Source organism: Sus scrofa, chromosome 6 (assembly GCF_000003025.6).
Source record: "Sus scrofa isolate TJ Tabasco breed Duroc chromosome 6, Sscrofa11.1, whole genome shotgun sequence".
NCBI classification, from domain to species: Eukaryota; Metazoa; Chordata; class Mammalia; order Artiodactyla; family Suidae; genus Sus; species Sus scrofa.
Window position 1 is genome coordinate 19,144,464 of NC_010448.4, and position 20,167 is coordinate 19,164,630.

At 41.0% G+C, this 20,167-nt stretch overlaps 2 protein-coding genes across 5 annotated transcripts in view; one reads left to right on the forward strand and one right to left on the reverse strand.

The window, feature by feature from the left end:
• FAM192A (family with sequence similarity 192 member A) overlaps positions 1-9,825 on the reverse strand; it is a 56,192-nt gene extending 46,367 nt beyond the window's left edge. The window contains exon 1 of one of the 3 annotated variants that reach the window (XM_021093905.1): positions 9,698-9,825. The gene's annotated coding sequence lies outside the window, so the exon portion shown is untranslated. Of the gene's footprint in view, positions 1-9,531 lie in introns of all 3 variants that reach the window. The other 2 variants (XM_021093902.1, XM_021093903.1) reach the window with 2 other exon arrangements.
• RSPRY1 (ring finger and SPRY domain containing 1) overlaps positions 9,950-20,167 on the forward strand; it is a 50,415-nt gene continuing 40,197 nt past the window's right edge. Inside the window, exon 1 of one of the 2 annotated variants that reach the window (XM_021093906.1) lies at positions 9,950-10,453. The gene's annotated coding sequence lies outside the window, so the exon portion shown is untranslated. The remainder of the gene's footprint in view (positions 10,454-20,167) is intronic. The other variant, XM_021093907.1, reaches the window with a different exon arrangement.

The window sequence follows — 20,167 nt, forward strand, 5'->3', positions numbered from 1 at the left end:
GTGAAATTATCAAATTGCATATGACTTAAACCTGAGAAATAAATATTAGGATATGGCAATGCCACTGGTACGCCATTAAATGCACTGCTACACATTTTTTTTTTTTTTTTCAGGGCCGTACCCACAGCATATGGAGGTTCCCAGGCTAGGGGTCGAATCAGAGCTGCAGCTGCTGCCCTAAGCCACAGCCACAGAAGCTAGGGATCTGAGTTAGCAATGCCAAATCCTAGCTGTGTCTGTGACCTACACCACAGCTCACAGCAACAGTGGATCCTTAACCTACTGAGTGAGTCAGGAATCGAACCCATGACCTCAGGGATACTAGTCAGGTTCGTTAACCACGGAGCCACTATGGGAACTCTTACGCATTTTTTTTAACATGAATATCATTTACTGAAAGAACTCTTCTAACAGGCCAAGATAAAAACCTTGAATCTTACACGCCTCCATCCAAATAAAAATCGGTGTTCCCTGGTGGCCTAGTGGGTTAAGGACCCGGCATTGGCACTGCTATGGCTTGGGTTAATCACTGGCCTAGAAACTTCCACATGCCATGGGCACAGCCAAAAAAAAAAAAAAAAGAATCCAGAGGCTCTTAAGATTTAGTCTTATAACTCAAAATTAAGAAAGTAAAAATTATTTATTTAATTTTATATCCAGTTGAGTTTTTGGAAAAAGAACCTACCTTCATTTAACTTTAACAAAGATCCCTGAAACTCAAGGGACAGAGCCTTTGGGATACATACTTGAAACAGAAACCCTAGAGAAATAAATATCTTCCCAACATTTATCAATCACTTTTGGGAAAAGACAAATTTATGGGATTCCAAGACATTCTTACTCTCTTTTCTACCAATCTTTTTCTCCTAAGTGTTAGAATTCAGCTTCTGCTCAAAGAGTTTAGCCTGTGCTATTCCCCATCTTTCACATGTAAAGACAAAATCAAGAATCATGGTTGGTTAATGAAAATGAAAACAAGGCAGAGGCACATTTTAAAAAGGAAATTTAAAGACAATGGCTTTAGAATTTGAAAGAGAAACTACTTCTCTCAGTGGATTGGTGTGCTGAAAACACAAGGTCAAAACTAATGAACACTTGTAAAAGTCTGCTCTTTAAAGCTAATATAATCTTGACATTCCCTCATTTCCAAAATAAAACAAACTAGATGGCCACACATGATTATAATAAATTTCTGTGAGTTTAAAAAAAATACAACCAAAACAGAGACTGCTTCTGCAGGTGCTTATTCCCTGGCACTTGAGCTGTTGTTCCTTTCCTGCCATCAATGCCATCAGATGCCCTCTGGCTAATTTGGTCATCTTTAGGTGTTAGGAGAGGTCAAAGATAAAGGCGGAAAATGTTCATTGACAAGTGGTCATACTCCTAAGTGTTCTGGATAATATTCAGAATATTCCTTCTCAAGAAATATTCAGGATTCAAAACCTCATGGTCAATAAACAACTGCCAAGAAGTCAGCTTAACTTCAGACACCTTTCACTACAACCTAATCTAATTCAACCAATAATAACAAATTCCTTCCGTAGCTGTCTCCTTATAAGAGGGAGTCTTTATCTTAATGATAAAGACTACAGACTCTGAAAACAAGAGACCTTGGTTCCACCACCGCTAAGTTATATGATCCTATGCAAGTCACTTAACTCCTCTGAGCCTTAGGTTCCTAATTCAAAGATCACATTCTCCAATGGGGATTAAGGTAGTATTCCACAGGAGTTCCTGTCGTGGCACAGCAGAAACGAATCTGACTAGGAACGATGAGATTGGGGGTTCGATCCCTGGCCTCACTCAGTGGGTTGAGGATCCGGCGTTGCCGTGAGCTGTGGTGTAGGTCGCAGACACAGCTCAGATCTGGCGTTGCTGTGGCTCTGGCATAGGCTAGCGGCTACAGCTCAGATTAGACCCCTAGCCTGGGAACCTCCATATGGCCCTAAAAAGGCAAAACACACACACACACACACACACACACACACACACACACACACACACACACACACACACACACAGAAACTGCTCATTGGATTTCGCATATAACCACCTCAAGCAGTTCCTGTGGAGTGTTCTTAGCCTTTGCTGCCCAACGCAATAGCAACTAGCCATATGTAGCTACTGAGCAATTTAAAAAAAGATAGTATTCCACAACATAAAGATTCTTTGAGGATACACAAGATAATTCATGTCACATATTTGGCACAGTGTTTGGCACCTGCTTTAAAATGCTTCAAAAAGTTTGCCATTACCAAAGCACTATGCTAAGTCTGGTTGCAGGAGTAAGAGAAACACTGCCTGCACTCAAGGAGTAAAGAAAAAAACAAATCAAGTCACATAAATGACCATGACATCTCAAGTGCAAAGGAAGTACATCAAATTAAGAGAAATTAGGAAAAACTTACACGTATATATACTTGGTAATTCTATATTTCCCCTTGACTATGTATTTTGTTTTAATTAGCAATTTGATTTAAATAAACTCAACACTGTGCTGGATGCTGAATTGTATCCAGCACTATGCCAAATTCTATGGGGGTGCATAAAGAAAGTAAACTTTAATAGTCAGTACTCTTGTATTAGTTAACACCAGGTAATAGCGTATGTAATGAATTACCAAAGTGAACAGTACAGGTGAGAGGCAGAAATGAAAAGAACAAATATGGATCAATATAGTTTCCTAGGATGAACACCTGAAGATATACCTAGAATCCTTTTTCCTTATTCACTTACATCCTAGCAGTTATCAAGTTCTGTTGTTTCTACCTCATAATGACCTCTTTTTAATCCATCCTCTCCTTTAAGAGTCCTTTCCTTTCTAATCTCTCCTTTTCAGGGGCTTAACTTGCATAAACTACTGCAAGGGCATTCCATTAGTCTCCTTGTTCCTCTTCCAGCCCCACTCCAGCTATTTATAACTCGACTATAGCACTCATCCATTGTGTTTTATCCTTTCTGACTATTCCAACAGCTCTTTGTATCCACAGTCTTAACAGCACAGTGTCTGGCATGTATTAAATATATACTACTTATTGAATAAACCAATCATGAAGAGGATTTGAGAATTTAAGCAGAGAAGAATGCTCTCACATGGATATTCTTTTTTTTTTTTTTTTTTTGTCTTTTTGCCATTTCTTGGGCCGCTCCTGCGGCATATGGAGGTTCCCAGGATAGGGGTTGAATCGGAGCTGTAGCCACCGGCCTACGCCAGAGCCACAGCAACGCGGGATCCGAGCCGCATCTGCAACCTATACCACAGCTCATGGCAATGCCGGATCGTTAACCCGCTGAGCAAGGGCAGGGACCGAACCCGCAACCTAATGGTTCCTAGTCGGATTCATTAACCACTGCGCCACGACGGGAACTCCTCACATGGATATTCTTAAATATTGTCCAGTGTAGGAGTTCCTGTCGTGGCACAGTGGTTAACGAATCTGACTAGGAACCATGAGGTTGCAGGTTCGATCCCTGGCCTCACTCAGTGGGTTGAGGATCTGGTGTTGCTGTGGCTCTGGCATAGGCCGGCGGCTACAGCTCAGATTAGACCCCTAGCCTGGGAACCTCCATATGCCATGAGTGCTGCCCTAGAAAAGACAAAAAGAACAAAAAAAAAAAAAAATTATATATATATATATATATATATATATATATATATATAGTCCAATGTAAACTATAGAAAATGGTAGATATTAAAAAAGGATCCACTGAAGTGTCTACATCCCATAGGGAGTCCTATTCAAACACTATACGATTTGTGCAATAGGAAACACAGGATCAAAGACTACATCCCATTACTCTATTAGATAACTGATATTTTCTCCAAGAAGAACTTTGGCTACTTTAATTTCAACTGACTTTAAAAATGCTCTCTTAGGAGTTCCCGTCGTGGCGCAGTGGTTAATGAATCCGACTAGGAACCATTAGGTTGCGGGTTCGGTCCCTGCCCTTGCTCAGCGGGTTAACGATCCGGCGTTGCCGTGAGCTGTGGTGTAGGTTGCAGACGCGGCTCGGATCCCGCGTTGCTGTGGCTCTGGCGTAGGCCGGTGGCTACAGCTCCGATTCAACCCCTAGCCTGGGAACCTCCATATGCCGCGGGAGCGGCCCAAGAAATAGCAACAACAACAGCAAAAAAGACAAAAGACAAAAAAAAAAAAAAAAATGCTCTCTTATACTAAGCAATAAAATATCTCCCACACAAAGCACTCTTCTCTGAAGAGTCCAATATTCACTGACTGTTTATTCTGCAATAGGAAGGTGATGAGTGCCTCCAACTTACTTACCTTCTTCTGGAAGTAGACAGAGAAACCAGAAATTAAAGTGTTTATTTCTAATTCCTATAGCCTAACTAAATTTCCACAAGTCTCTTTTCCTCTCTTTTTCTTTGTGTTTCATTTTAGAAAGAATAAATGCTATCAACTTTCCTTTACTCACACAGCTTTACCCCCTTCCCATGTTGACTCAAGTTTAACTGTCAAACTTAACATTACATTATTTTAAAAAGGATTATTTAATTGCTTCAAATGGAGAATTCATAGAAAACCAAAGCCATACCAAAGTCACTTTGTCTCAACTTAAAAATGTCAAACTAACAGAAATTTTTAAAAAAAGTTTTCAGAGTTCCCTGGTGGTACAATGAGTTAAGGATCAGGCACTGTAACTGCTGCGGCTCAGGTCACTGCTGTGGTACCAGCTTGATCCCTGGACTGGGACCTTTCACATGCTGCAGGCATGACAACAGCAGCATAGTTTTTGAATTTGCTTGACATCCAAAGAAACAAAGTTCTAATATCTCAAGCTGAAGTAAATGGTGATCACTGCACTACTGTGTTTGGAGACTACAGTATATAATTTCCAGGTTGGACAGAATGGGCTCATATACAGCATGCTATACAAATTTTAAGAAACAAAATTTACACTGCTGCTCCCCAAATCATTATCATTGCTGAACCGAAAAAAAATTACACCATTTAAGTCATGCCATGATACAAGTTAATGATATCTGGTTTCCTGTGGAATGGAATTTTACGATGGCAGATTACTTAAGTCTTTACATCACTGGCCACCATACCCTCCAAATTCCAACATTAGATAGACCCTGTATAAAAATACACCAGGCAGGATAAGATCAGTTTCATGGAGTTCTAAAGCTTCCCTTTGGGGAGCAAAAACAAAAGGCTAATCCACTTTCTTTTTGTCATTAAATATACTTATGCACTGCTCCTCTAACATTTTTATCCTGATGTTCAAGTCACATGGGATTTCAAAATGCAGGACCACAAATAGGAGGAATTTGCCATCTGACAAATTCAAATATATTCCAAATAAAGACTGCTTTCTGGCCAAAAGGCACTTCTACCAAGCTACAGTAACTTAGATCAAGCCAACTTTCCCTAGAGTATAAAACTTCAGACAGTGACATCTACCAACAGAAAGCACTCTGTTAGCACTTATCACTAGACAAGGTAATCTTCTGTCACTACCTTAACACTGAGGCTTATTTAACCTACTCCTCTAGCAGAACAGGGCAAAAGAATCTAAAAATAAGGACACAACATTATCAATGTAATTCATATTTAGAATATTTACTATAAAGAGCAATTTGAAGTAAACTTCTGATTGTCTAGGTATCTAAAAAACACATGCAATTAAAAGTTTTTGGTTTTTTTTAAAAGCTAAATAGACATTTATCTTTCTTTAGCACGAGAACAGCGTCTCATCATATGTGCATTTACCTTGCATTCATCCACTGGGAAAAAAAAAGAGAGAACTTAAATATTAGTTTCCTTAGCTGATCCTCAGCTGTCCAATTCATGTGTACCTCTCAGAGTATCAATACTGCCCTCACAATGTATGAGTCTAATATTAGTCGTTATTTTTTACACATTGTGATTCCTAAATGCAAACTCACTATTTCATCTGGGCTCAAAGAAAAACAGCATCTGTTTCAAAGCTGAAGGAAAACCTGGCCATGTTAAGATTGTGCTTGCTGGTATACCTACATCCAACATGGTGCCTCCCTAAAAGATTTTCACAGGTAGCTTTGATCATACATTATTTTGCCATCTGGGCTGACTCTGGAACCTCACCCAAAATAAATCATATTCCCTTCCACCCTACCCTCTAGGCTTAAGGTAAGACCAAATTTTTTTAAAAAGCTTTGCATTACACCAAACATACAAGGGCCCACCAGCTCATTCAGTTGTATTTTTGAACTAAATCTTTATAGGGAACCTATTACATGCAAGGCACAGTGCTTGGTAATAAACTAGCACTACTTTTCAGCAAGTGAGAAACTTGTTAAAAGACTAAAAGAGCTAAGGATGGTACATGAGCAATTTAAGGAAATGTAGAATGAGGTTAAATGCTCTAACAGAACAGAAGTTAAGCACTAAGGAGTTCAGAAAAGGAAGACTAGAAAAAAGCACTAGGGAAACAGTTTTGATAGCATCTGTGACACCACACAGTGAAAAGTGGTGGAAATTTTAGGTATATGATGAAAAACAATCTTTATCTCAAGACTGCCTGAAATCATAAATTTCACAGTCTAAAATCAAAGGGGGCTTTTATTTCCAGAAATAGCAGACTAGGTAATTGAGATCAATCCCCTAGCCTCTATGATAAATAAAACTGCAAAAAATTTTTTAAATAATTCTTAAACAGAAAAGGTAACAAGATCATAAAGAATTTGGCCAAAATCCAAGACAAGGTGAAAACCAGAAATTAAGCCAAATATTCAAACTGGTTTTCATCCTGAGAATCTCTCTGATCTTTAAGATCAGGAAAAAGCTGTTTTGGTGACATTGTGAGGCAACTAAAACAAAAGTCAAAACAAGACACCCAAGCAGGGTGTGTGGAGTCAGATAACCACCTCCTTTTCCATCTTAATATGGTAGCCTGAAGAACTATACCACCAAGGTTAAGGTGAAATGGTGAGAAAAAAAGCAGGAATAATGGGCAACAGAAACAAGCCTAAAGGAAATTCAGACAATGGAATTAACACATATAGATTATAAAACAACTATGTTCACCATGTTTAAAGAAATAAAAACCAAGCCTCAAAATTAAAAAACAAAACAAAACAAAACAAAAAACCACTGTAAGACAGTGGCATGGCACATTTGAAAAGTAGAACTCAGTAACAAAATCATACAAATACTGAATTTAAGATTGCAATGGTTGGGGAGTTTCTGCTGTGGCACAGTGGGTTAAGGATCCAGCATTGCTACAGCTGAGACACAGATCACAAATGTGGCTCAGATATGATCCCTGGTGCAGGAACTGTATGCCATGGGTGAAGCTGACAAAGAAAAAAAAAAAAAGAGAGGAGTTCCCATCGTGGCGCAGTGGTTAATGAATCCGACTAGGAACCATGAGGCTGCGGGTTCGATCCCTGCACTTGCTCAGTGGATTAACCATCCGGTGTTGCCGTGAGCTGTGGTGTAGGTTGCAGATGCGGTTTGGATCCTGCGTTGCTGTGGCTCTGGCGTAGGCTGGTGGCTACAGCTCCGATTCGACCTCTAGCCTGGGAACCTCCATATGCCGAGGGAGCAGCCCAAGAAATGGCAGAAAGACAAAAAAAAAAAAAGAGAGAGAGAGAGATTGCAATGGATGAGTTTAATAAGAGATTAAAAATAACCTATAAAAGAATTAATAAAGAATTATCCAGGATGTGGCATAGAAAAATAAAGAATAAGGGGCATAAAAAAGAGAGTGAAAATGTCTATATTAGAGCAGTAGAGAAGACACACAGCAGAAGCAATATATGAATATAAAATGAGAATTTTACAGAGCTAAAGAAAGACACTAATCCACAAACTAATGAAACACCAAACTGAAACAAATCCACAGTTACATTCCTCAAGATGAAAATGCAAAAAATCAAAGACAGAATAATCTGTTAAATATATCCTACAGTAAAGAGTGAAACTGATCATATTTGAGAATGAAGACAAAGCATGTTTAAAAGATGATCCACAGTGAGCACACTGAAATTGCTTAATTTAGCTGCCGCAAAGACAAAATTAAACTGTGAAGGAGTCTATGGCTGAATCATGCATTTAAATTACTTCATTTATCAGATATACGGTATTCAATTTCTGAAGCAGCAACTTAATTCTAACCAAAACATCAAAAATTCTTATAACGTAAAGGGGAATACTGCTATTTGACATAATTCTTTTTTTTTTTTTTTTTTTTTGTCTTTTTGCTATTTCTTTGGGCCGCTCCCGCGGCATATGGAGGTTCCCAGGCTAGGAGTCTAATCGGAGCTGTAGCCACCGACCTACACCAGAGCCACAGCAACGCGGGATCCGAGCCGCACCTGCAACCTACACCACAGCTCACGGCAACGCCGGATCGTTAACCCCCTGAGCAAGGGCAGGGACCGAACCCGCAACCTCATGGTTCCTAGTCGGATTCGTTAACAACTGCGCCACGACGGGAACTCCTGACATAATTCTTACTTTGATACAGCCAGAAAGGATTTCCCCAGGGAGTTAAGGCGCCAAGACCTCAGGTGAGAAAGATAATTGGGCAGCCTCTACCTTCGGACCCTTACAAACTGTTAATCTCAAACTCTATTTGAAAGGCTATAAAAGCTACCTTTGTCTCAGTTTAATTTCTTGAATCAAAAAGGAGTCTACACACTAGTTCTTCTCAAGATTTTCTGAAGCAGTGCCCTTCAAACCATTTAATGAGGTCCTTGTTAACACATCAATTAGTCACACAGCTGAATTATCAACAAATCTTACCTAACAGGTAGTACCCAAGAAGTCACTGGGGATTCTGACCACCAGACCCGCCCCTGGCTTCCTAGGTCCCACTCAAACTTGAGTCAGTCAATCTGAGGTGGAGTTGAGAATCTGTATTTTAGGGATACAGACCTCTTGTTTTCTACGAGTTTAAGAACCAGTGCTACGGACAAATAGGTCTCCCTCTTTCCCGCCGTGCGTGCTGACTTTCACATGGACCAGCAACTCTCAAATGAGTCACTTCAACGCTCGGTCTTAGTTTCCTAAATTTTCCGCAAAACGAGCACACCTGTTTGTTTTCTATTAGAAGAAAAGGCACTGAGCACAGCGAATGGTACATGGTACATAATTAACGTTTCCCATCCTACACTGATTCTGTGATTCAATCATTTTCAACTAGGCACCTCCACATCTCCCGAGAAGGCTGGAGCCTTTCCAAGACCTCGGGGTAGAGCCGGCTCCTCACTTGGAACCGGGGTGGCCCCACTTGGTAGAAAAGGTAGAGGGGGGCCGGGAAGAGGCCCAAAAGTCCCAGGACCGCTTGAAAGGGTAGGGATCCTCCCCCACAGCACCTGGAGGCGTTCCCGCCGGACTCCCTCGGCTTCCCTCAGCCTGGGCCCCGCAAGTCCCGGGCCCCAGTGACTCAGAACACTGGGCGAGTATACAGATTGAGAACAGGCCTGGCTCTAGACCTCACAGCAGAGGCAGCCCCCCATCTCCTCAACAAGGAGACTGGAGCCCAGGTCTCCTACCCGGCCAGGGCCCAGGCCGCACTCACCTACCAGCGTGCGGGAGGCGAGACCCCCTCACCTCGGCGGCGCCCACCCCAAACCGCCACCACAAAGGCCGCTCGCTCTTTACGAGAAAGAAAAAGAAAAAAACCGAAAGAAAACAGCCTCTGCTTTTATATTTCTTCTGACCCTTCAGGGCTTCCTGTTCCTCACCGCCACAACAAAGTTCCGCCCCGCTTCCGGCGGCGTAACCCAATCCGCCCCTCTCCTCCTCCCCAGGAGACAGCTGGAAATCCGGTGCCTGGAATGCTAGCGGGAAAGATTTGATTGGGCCATTCACACCTCAGCAAGGGGATTGGCCAGCTCTCGCCGGAGGGGAGGGCCGGGGCCGTGACGGCACGTGATGCCACCCCTGAAAGATGATTGGCTGTTAAGAAGAGGGTTGCCACCGAGGAAGGGGCGTTTCCTGGGGGACTGAGGGAGGGCCCGGGCGGTACGAAGCGGGGGTGGGCCCAGTACGTAATGGCAGCGCGGTGGCCTCGCGTCCATCTTTACCGCTCTCTCGGACCTGTCACAAAGGAGTAGCCCTGCCGCCGCCGCCCCCTCCCTCGGGTGGGCCCAGGAGCTGGAGAAAGTCAGTGCCGCAGCCCAGACGCGCTGCTCCGGGAAGCCCCTGGGGACGCGGAGCGGGGGGGAGCCCTAGGGCTGGGGACGTCCGTGAGGGAGAACAGCCGCCTGAGTGCGGCGGCGAGACCAGACTTGGGTCGGAGGAGGCTCCGGGACGGGGCCTGGGAGGTGGGTGGCGTTGGGCAGAGCCCAGAAAACAGCCCGGAGGTTCTCCAGAGACGCCCGTGCTGAAGGCGCCAGGAGAGGTTCCTGGAAGAGGGTGTTCCCCCTTTAGGGGGTTCTCGACCGGAGGAGGTTGTTGGGGGTCGCCCTTCTGAGGAGGCCGCGGCGAAAGGGATCCAGGTGAGAGGCAGGTAGCTCCTGGTAGGCTCCTGATATTTAGGGGTGCTCCTCTTGTGGTGCCCAGGGGTAGATGGGAGAACGCTTTGGGAGGGTTTCTTTTTGTGGAGTTTGAGGTTCGGGCGGCACGAGTGGGAGACAGATCATCCCCCGGCGACTTAAACGTGCCTTAGGCTCAAGAGTCGCCTCAGAGAGAGGTTAGGTGTTGGGAGCCAGGGCTAACGGGTTCTCCTACCTCGGAGGCCTGATGTGGAAAATGGGTAAGGGCCTGGGGAGAGGGGACTGCCTCGCCGTTCCAGGGAGAAAGGACCACCAGCCATAGGAACGCCCGGGTGGGGAATAGTGAGAGGGAAGCGGGAATGGCAAGGATTTTCCTCCCAAACAGAGGATTCAGCCACTTCTGGGTGTACAGTGCAGGTGCAGTGGGGCAAGTCCGTCCCACCAACACTCCCTGCGTGACTCTAGATCAGGCTTTTGTTCCGACCTGTTACCTGTTTCCCTGTTTTTGGGGACGGAGATCGAGGCAGAAATGGTCCACTGAGACTCTTCAGTGCTATCCTGTATAGTTGTCTGAATGAGGCTGCTCCCCCTAGAGTGTTGTACTTTGAACTTTTAAAGGTTAGAAGTGTCTATTGAATTGACTGAATAGAGTCCCACGGTTGTCCAGGCCCCTTACCTACCATCTCCTCCTCCTTAACCTCCTTGGTCTCTTCTGTACAATAACACAGTGTGTGAAAGTACTTTACAGACTACAAGCTGTGTGAAAGTACTGTGATTCTACCATCAAAGGGGTTGCTGTTGAGGAATGAAAGTGAAGGCACTTTCTAAACTGTAAAGCAGTATGTAGATGAAGGGATTAGCATTAATACAGTTGCTGGTCACCTATGGAGTATTGGGAGCCATGTTGTACTGAGAGCTTTAAGGTTTACAGCTTTTTAGGTCATATAAACTAAACCCATGGTTTCAGCCCTTGCTTAGATGGGGGTGGAGGGATTTCCACATTTACTGCCATAGTTCTAATTTAAACTTCTGATGGTACCGGCAGGAGACATAATCTTTTCCTTCAGGAATTTTTTTTTTTTTTTTTTTTTTTTTTTCCCCTGACAGCTGAAATTTTCCTCCAGGTAATTTGATCTCAATATTGTAAACTACCTCCCCTTTTTCCATATATGTATACCTATGGCCATTGGATGTCTACAGGTAGTGAATATCATGTTTCCTCCCTCAGTGGTGATTTTGCAACTGAGACCTCCTTTTCTTTTCTGTGAATATTATGCCTTCCCATAGTAGCCCCAGACTACACGTTAGCAATTGCTTTTACATTTCTTGTCCACAGTGGTTCTTTCTACCCTTCTCCATATATAGTTTGCATTTCCTGGGATGACATCTTGCTTTGTAGCTCCCTCTAGGAGGTTATAAGATACTTGTGCCCATGTATGACATTTTCCTAATGTTCAGTTAGTGGCATTTGTTAGAGCTGGTTTAACAAATATTGAGTAATTTGTGATTTGGGAGTTTTTTTGTTTTGTTTTGTTTTTTTAAACAAAAAACTGACTTGCATTTCCTGTTTTTCTAATCTTATATTCCATAAGCCTTTTTTTTTTAATCGCTGTGGTGATTTTGTGAGCTTTCTGCTTCCCAGGATGCATGTTGTCCAGACCTATTGCTTACATCTGTGTCCTGTTTTTGCTGTTTTCACAAACCCTTCATTATTTCTATACTCCATGAGTATTTTTATGTTACTGATTATAGGAAATGTTCCAGCATATTCTATGTGGACTTTTTCTTCTTTGTCAGCAAACTAACTTCACTGTGTTAATGGGCCAAGAATTAAAGGGAAATAAAAACTTAGCATTTTCTGTAGTAGTATGTTATTCTTTAGTGAGTTGGGAAAAACAACAACTCTGAAATATGTTCTGGCCAGAGAATAACCAAAAAGAAAAAAAAAGAAGAATCCTGAAGTGTGTTCCTGAAGTGCATGTAATACAGTCTGTTTCAACTCATGAGCTTAATTCAATCGATCAAGAATTGCCTATGCTTTTCCTAAAGTGAAGTAATGTGTTATAATGAAATGAGAAGTCACTTTGCATTCTTTAAAATACAACTCTTCTTGGACAATCTAGTATATCTATAGTTTGAGAAATTATTAGGAATTCTTGAGGATGGCAATCATTATTACACTACTTTAAATTGGAACTTTTCTGTTTTGTGATGGAATTCTTATAAAATAAGATGTGACAGTCATAGGGTTGCAAAAGTAAGTGAAAAGTCATTAGGCGTCACAAACAGGAACTACAGTGGAACCAGTAATCTATTTCAAAAGGGCTTTTTGGGGAGGTAGTAAACTGTTTAGCCTCTCTTCAGATATCTGGGCATTTTCAAGGTATTTACCAATGAATTTGGATAGTTTTTTCTTACTATTCAAATTAGAAAATTGAAAAACTGAATCATCATGAAGTAGTGAATACCACGAGGGGCCCCAACCTTGAGAAGGAGACTTTCACAACTTTTAGGAATGCAGAGTAAATATATTCCCTTTGGTTTATCTACTCAGTAAGTCTGCTTTTGAAAGTTTTCTTGCCAACCTTTATAATTAGGGGGAAAGTACGTATTTGTTATATTTTACTTTCAATATCCATTCCAAAAGGGAATGCTTGCAGGTTGACTATGTAAAAGCATGTTTAACTGTAGATATCTCTGATATATAGAAGGCAAAATGAGGTGAAGTTATCCCCTAAATAGTGCTGAGCTCCTAGAGAATTCTCCCCTTTCTCCCTTTCTAAGCTTTTGAAGACTGAGAATGTGTTGAGATAGCAAAGGATTGATGCACTCCTTGAGTTGAAGGAACGAACCCTGCATGTAGCTTTCTTACTGTAGTTTCCAAGCATAATTTCATGGGTCCTGTACACATCAAGTAGGTTTTGAAATACCTTACTCAGCTAGTTTATTATTACATCAGTTTAATGTTTCAGTGTTAGTTTTTCCCTTATGCCTTCTACCTGCTGGAGAATTAAATTTCCTCTTCTGAGCTTCTTTAATGCAATGATCCTCAAAGTATGGCTCCTACCCTGCCCTCCTTGTTGAAAGTGCAGCTCCTTTTTTCAATTCTTATTACTTCATAGTTGTTCATACTTTCCTATGCCTGAAAGCTGCTTATTAATAACCTACCAAGTGAATTATTAAGAATTACTAAGACACGGTATTCATAAACCAAAACTAGCACAACATTAGAGTTTACTGATGTCTCTAATGTCTTTTCCCCCCAGGAAATTCTGTTGTGGGAAACTTGGCACCAGTGCAAAGCTTCTTACATGTCATATGCACAATGGGGATTCCTACAGTATTCAGCAAGGTGCTTATTTGGGATGCATCATAAGTATTGTCTCAGTTGATCTTGGTTTTTCATTGAGCTTCTCTTTTTAATTTATTTTTCATTAGAATTACTGTTAGCTTGATCTTTGTCAATTTAATTTATGAGCTTTCAGTTAACCTTTCACTGTGTGGTCAGGGATGCTGGTACCAACAATATTTTGGCTTAGCATTTATGTCATGAATATGTTGCAATGCACATATAAATCTTACTTCTTCTTTTGTTAATGCTGATATGTATAGTCACCTAAAAGCTTGCTCGTACAGAGATACTTGAAATGTTACTAAGTTCTTTTTCCATTGGAAAAATGATGGAGGGAGAGACCTTCTAGTGGACCTGATGTTTTATGCGTAGACTCCTATGGCACGTACTGTGCTATGGGTTGGGCACCCCGTGTAGTCTGTCACTGTCCTTCATCCCTTTAACAAGAGCATGGGGGGGGAGTGGAGTTTTTTTCATCTTTGCTTAGTGCCTGGCATATGAGCATTGGATTCATATTTATTAGGTAATGTCTCAGCTTTTCAAAGTGCTGTTTTCTATTTTTATGAATTTTAGAATAAATTCACTTAAATTATTTTCTTTTTTTCGTGTTTAAATTTACTTAAAGTATTTATTGACTACCTGTTAGGTTCTAGTAGTATCCAGTTGAGTGTGAATTAAGTGTTTTCAGACACCATTTTAAGTAGATCTCATTAAGGAAAATGTTGCTATTCGTGCTGTTTACACATTCTGTTTGCTTTTCGTAATAGCAAAGAGCTTTCTATAGCAGCAAAATCCTTTTCCTTCAGATTTGTGAATTGGGTATGTGTTTGAATGACACATCTGTGTGATTTCCTGTTATTTGGTCTCCTGGGGTGAAAATCCCAAATAGTGTGGAGTGCTGCATTTTCCCCTCTGTGCTGCAGCCATCATTAGCACTTACCTCAGTTCTTCCTTTTTGGGTCCAAGGCAGATTTTTCAACCTTTGGCAAGGATTATTCATTTCTCTCTTTTTTAAAAAACTCTTACTTTCTTCTGGAAATTCCTCACTCTATCCTAACCCTAAATTTTATTTTTTTAATGTATTTTTCGAATGGTGGAAGGATTTGTCTTTTCTCCTTTGTACAGTTTCAGGTCAGGATTATATTCTGTAATTTGTTCTGCTGCACATCTTACCTGACCGCAGACACACTGCTCATAGGTTTAAAAGATTTCAGCATTTTAGAGGAAGCTTTTTCTAGATACTCCTCTAACAATTCATACAGAAAAACGATCTACTTTTCTCTCAAAGATGTATTTTCTTAACCCAACCTCAGTGCATAAGAGGAGTGTCAGTGATCCAGTGCTTTTCCCAGACAACTTGAAGATTATGATCCAGGGAATAAGAATACCTTCTGCGACTTAAACTTCAAGTGCCCAGTCCCACTGCAGAGAGATGGTTTTGGACACCTGGGTGATATGTGAAAATCTTATCAGAGCTGCCTTTCTTTTGGGGGGAAAAGTGAAATTCCAACCAAATATTTCACAGTCTTCCCCTTCTCTTCCCCCTGAATGTCAGATACTTTTAGAGTCTAGAGACAAAAATGATCTTGTTAAAAGAAAATGTCTTTAGATGGTTTTTGTTTCAACTGGCAAATATAGTCTTTTTTTCCCCCCTTTTTCTTTTTCTTTTTTTTCTTTTTAGGGCCCCAGGCTAGAGGTCCAATAGAAGCTGTAGCCGCTGCCCTAAGCCACAGCCACAGCAACTCAGGATCTGAGCTGCAGCTACATCCCATGCCACAGCTCACGGCAACACTGGATCCTTAACCCACTTAGCAAGGCCAGGGATCAAACCTGCATCCTCATAAATACTAGTCAGATTCATTACTGCTGAGCCATGACAGGAACTTCTCAAGTTTTCCCCATTTAAACACAAGAAAATTGTGGTCTTTGGGGTGTCCTACAAAGTATTTTAAAAGCAAATGTATTTCTGGGTAAGGTTCCCTATCTTGGTAGGGTTAGATTTATACAGGTGTTAGCACTAGACAAAGTTTAGCAAATACATGCTTAAGACTTGTATTTTTTATTATGTATAAATTCAACCTCAGAAGTCTTCGAAGTCCAGTTGGTGATATGCATGCTGAATTATTTAGGGGAGTCATTATTAGGATGTATACTGATGAAATACATCCAAAAGAAGTGGGTTGATGACAGATAGAGATGTGTAGAAATGCGATAAAGTGGAGTTCCTGTTGTGGCACAGCGGAAATGAATCTGACTAGGAACCATGAGGTGGTAGGTTCGATCCCTGGCCTTGCTCAGTGGGTTAAGGATCCGGCATTGCTGTGAACTGTGGTGTAGGTTGCAGATGAGGCTCAGATCTGGTGTTGCTGTGGCGTAGGCCGGCGTCAGCAGCTCCAATTTAACCCCAAGCCTGGGAACCTCTGCTGTGAGTGTGGCCCTAAAAAGACAAAAAGACAAAAAAAAAAAAAAAAAAAAAAAAAAAAAAAAGAAAAAGAAATGGGATAAAACAAGTATAGTAATATGTACATGGTAGAGTCTAGGTGGTAGGTGTACGGGTGTTCACTATAAAATTCAGCTGTGCTATATGTTTGAAATTTTTCACAATAACATGTTGGAGGGACATAATTAACATGACACTAGAAGCTATCATTTGTGATACATCCAATGTCTTAGGAAAAAATTGCAAACATTTTCTAAGGGGGGAAAATGATTAAAATTTCTAGTGTGTTATATATTATTATCGTTCATGCTAGATGATGTAGCTTTCGGGGGTGGAGAGTGAACTGTAGAAAGTGTTGCATCCTGTAACACTATTTTGGAATGAGGTGAAGATGACAGCAGCAGCAATTTCATGCCCAGAGTTTGGTTCTTCCTATGGTCATTCATTTAACCAGCCTCTCCTTCCTTGGCAGTGTAGTTCTGAAGTCTTATTTTCAGAGAAAAGTGTTCTTAATGTCACTGGGCTGTATTCTGATTGAATGCAAGCAAATATTTGAAGAGATGAATCGCTGATTCCTGGACCATTTGTTAAGAGGAGATTATTCAGAGGGGAAGGATCAAGATAAATAATACCACACTTCAGAGAAGTAGGTCTGCAAAGGAAATGTTTGATTATAATTATGCTTTTGCAGCAAAATGGCTATGACTATTGTAAACATTACCATTTAGATGGTAATAAAAGTATTTCTATTAAGCAGTGGCATCCCGTGGTATAATTATCATAAAATCAGTTGATGATTGCCAGAGACACAAATCTGATTGTTGTATATATTTAAATGATGTGACTAGCTTTTTAATTTTTTTTTATGGTTTCAAAACTGACTTGACCATCTGTTGCTAAGTAGTCTTCAAAGTTAAAGTGAAATAGGTAGGTATTACAAATGTGTCACCTTTACATATCTCTAGACTTACTCATTTTCCATTGCATTCAGTCTGTCAACTCTTAGATAACATTACATGTAAGCCGGGTACCATATAAGTTCAGTGTGATATTTCATAGGGTGGATCTGGTGGGAAACATAGGGAGCTGTTTTACTCATTGTGTTGGTATGTGCTGTGCGTAGTCGTTAATGGATGTAACTATATTCTGACGATTGTTTTGGCTGACCTCTCCAAAAGACTGTGTTCAAACACAGTCTCAATTCATTTTTCTAGAAAAGGAGATTAACTTTTTAGACCCCAGAAGAATCACCCTTTAGTGTTTTGATGTATCCCTTCATTCAGTCATTAGGTCCTGCCTACTGTGCCAAGGTTCTGTGTTCTGTAGCACAGTGTTTCCAGACCTGGCCACTATCAGAATTACCTGGGGAGCTTTTAGGGAGATACTTGCTTGGGCCAGATCCTAGGAATTCTGTTGCTGGTTATTTGGAACAGAATCAGGAATTTGTGTTTTAAGAAGAGCCTAAGTGAGCCTAATGGCCATCACCTTTGGGATTAAACTACAATTTTTTCCAAGGTTCTTTGTCTAAAGTCTGGATAAATAAAAATTATTTTAGTACAGGGTACGTGAGTTTTACGGAAGATAATTTCATTGGTTTTCTTAGTACTCTTAATTAGGACAGTTTTTATTCCAGAGCCCCTACCTCCCAGGTTATTTAATTATTCTGATTAGTTATGTGCTCTTTTTATAACATCTTACATTTTTGGATCCAGTTTAAGTGTTGGGCACTGTGCCACATGTTTTACACATACTATTCTATTTAATCCTCACAGTGCTACTGTGAGGTGTAAGAACTACTACTACTCTATGTTTTAAAATGTGTCAATAGTCAGGGTAATTAGAATGCATAGCTGTAAATATTGCAGGACTGGGACCTGCGCCTAAACTGTCAGACTGCAAAGCCGGTCCCTTGTATTGTAGGTGGCCACTGGCATCCTGTATAAGATCTGTAGGCTGAGTGTTAGTGTCTTAAAACAATAGTCCATAGAAAGTGGGCCACATAATGCTTTTTGGAATGAGATAAAACAGAGCTGTCTAAAGTGTAATTGTTTAGCTTCACCACCTAGTCTTTTGCTTAAAGTGTTCACAATTTATTCTCTGAGAAGTATCATGAATGACAGCCATTTCCAAATGAAAAACTATACATTTTTTTTAGTGGTGAGTAAATCTGAAAGCTCATATACTTTGTTCATTTATTTATCCTGTTTTTGTCTATAACCCCCAAAGCACTCTGTGTGCACATTTTAGAACAAATTTAAAGATAACAGCTCTTATTTCTTCCTTGTTTGTTTCATAGTCTTTCCTTTGAAATTTCTCAGGGTTTCTCCCACCTAATTAACTTTTTTTGCACCTGATTTGCCTGCTGGTCCTTCAAAAAGAAAGTCTTTGGTTTTATCCTTTTTTTTTTTTGGCTGTGTCTGCTGCATGTGGAAGTTCCTGGGCCAGGAATCAAACCCCTGCTGCAATAGTGAACTGAGCCACAGCAGTGATGGCACCAGATCCTTAACCTGCTACACTAGCAGGAAACCCCAAAAGTCTTTGGTTTTAAAATACTGAAAAACATGGGCGTTCCCGTCGTGGCTCTGTGGTTAACAAACCTGACTAGCATCCATGAGGATGTGGGTTCGATCTCTGGCCTCGCTCAGCGGGTTAAGGACCCAGCATTGCCCTGGACTGTGGTGTAGGTCGATGATGCAGCTCAGATCCCGAGTTGCTGTGGCTGTGGTGTAGGCCAGTGGCTACAACTCCGATTCGACCTATAGCTTGGGAACCTCCATATGCCTCAGGGGAGGCCCTAAAAAGACAAATGGCAAAAAAGAAACAACAAACAAACAAAAAATATTGAAAAGCTTTATTCTCTGACAAATTTTATAGTTGACATCATTTCTTGGGTCATATAAGGAAAATAACTTTTTTGGAAGAAATTGACCTGAATTATACTTGAATTCAATTTGGAAGAAGAAAACCAACAAGCCACCACATTTAATTCTTCTCATCTCCAAATTTAGTCAGATTTTTAGAAATACGTATATTATTGGATATCTGCCATTTGTTTTGATGTACTAAATGGAAATCTGCATAGATTTAATCATTCTATTTTCAGTCTAAATAAGTTTTAGCAAAAATAATTTGGATTGGGAATTCCTGTTGTGGTACAGCAGAAATGAATCCGACAGTATTCGGGTTTGATCCCTGGCCTCGCTCAGTGGGTTAAAGATCCAGTGTTGCCCTGAGCTGTGGTGTAGCTCGCAGATGCCCCTCGTATCTGGCATTGTTGTGGCTCTGGCATACCCTGGCAGCTGTAGCTCCAATTTGACCCCTAACTTGGGGACCTCCATATGCAATGGTTGTGGCCCTAAAAAAGCAAATAATAATTTGGATAGGAGTTTTCTTGTGGCAAGGTGGGTTAAGAGTCTGGTGTTGTCACTGCCACATCTGGGGTCACTGCTCTGGTGCAGATTCAGTCCCTGTCCTGGGTTGAGGATCTGGCATTGCCGTGAGCTGTGGTATGGGCCAGCAGCTGTAGCTCCAATTAGACCCCTAGCCTGGGAACTTCCATATGCTGTGTGTGCAAACCTAAAAAGCAAAAAAAAAAAAAAAAAAAAAAAAAAAAATTTATCCATTTGGGATTTTCAAATATAGCGTATGAATCCCATTCCCCCTACATGTATAGTCAATAACAAATAACTTAACTTTTCCACTGATTTTCAATGTCTTTCTAACCCACTGCTTGCCTCACAATCACTCCCAACATTATTAATCATTCAATATAGTTTTATAAATGTTAGCATTAAACTGTAACTTTTTAGGATCCCTTGTCATCCCCCCTTCAGGGCTTTAGTTTCTACTACTTAACCTCACCTTGACACCTTCAAATCAGTGCCAGTTATTTTTAGTACCTGATTGGTTTCCCTTCCTCAGGTAT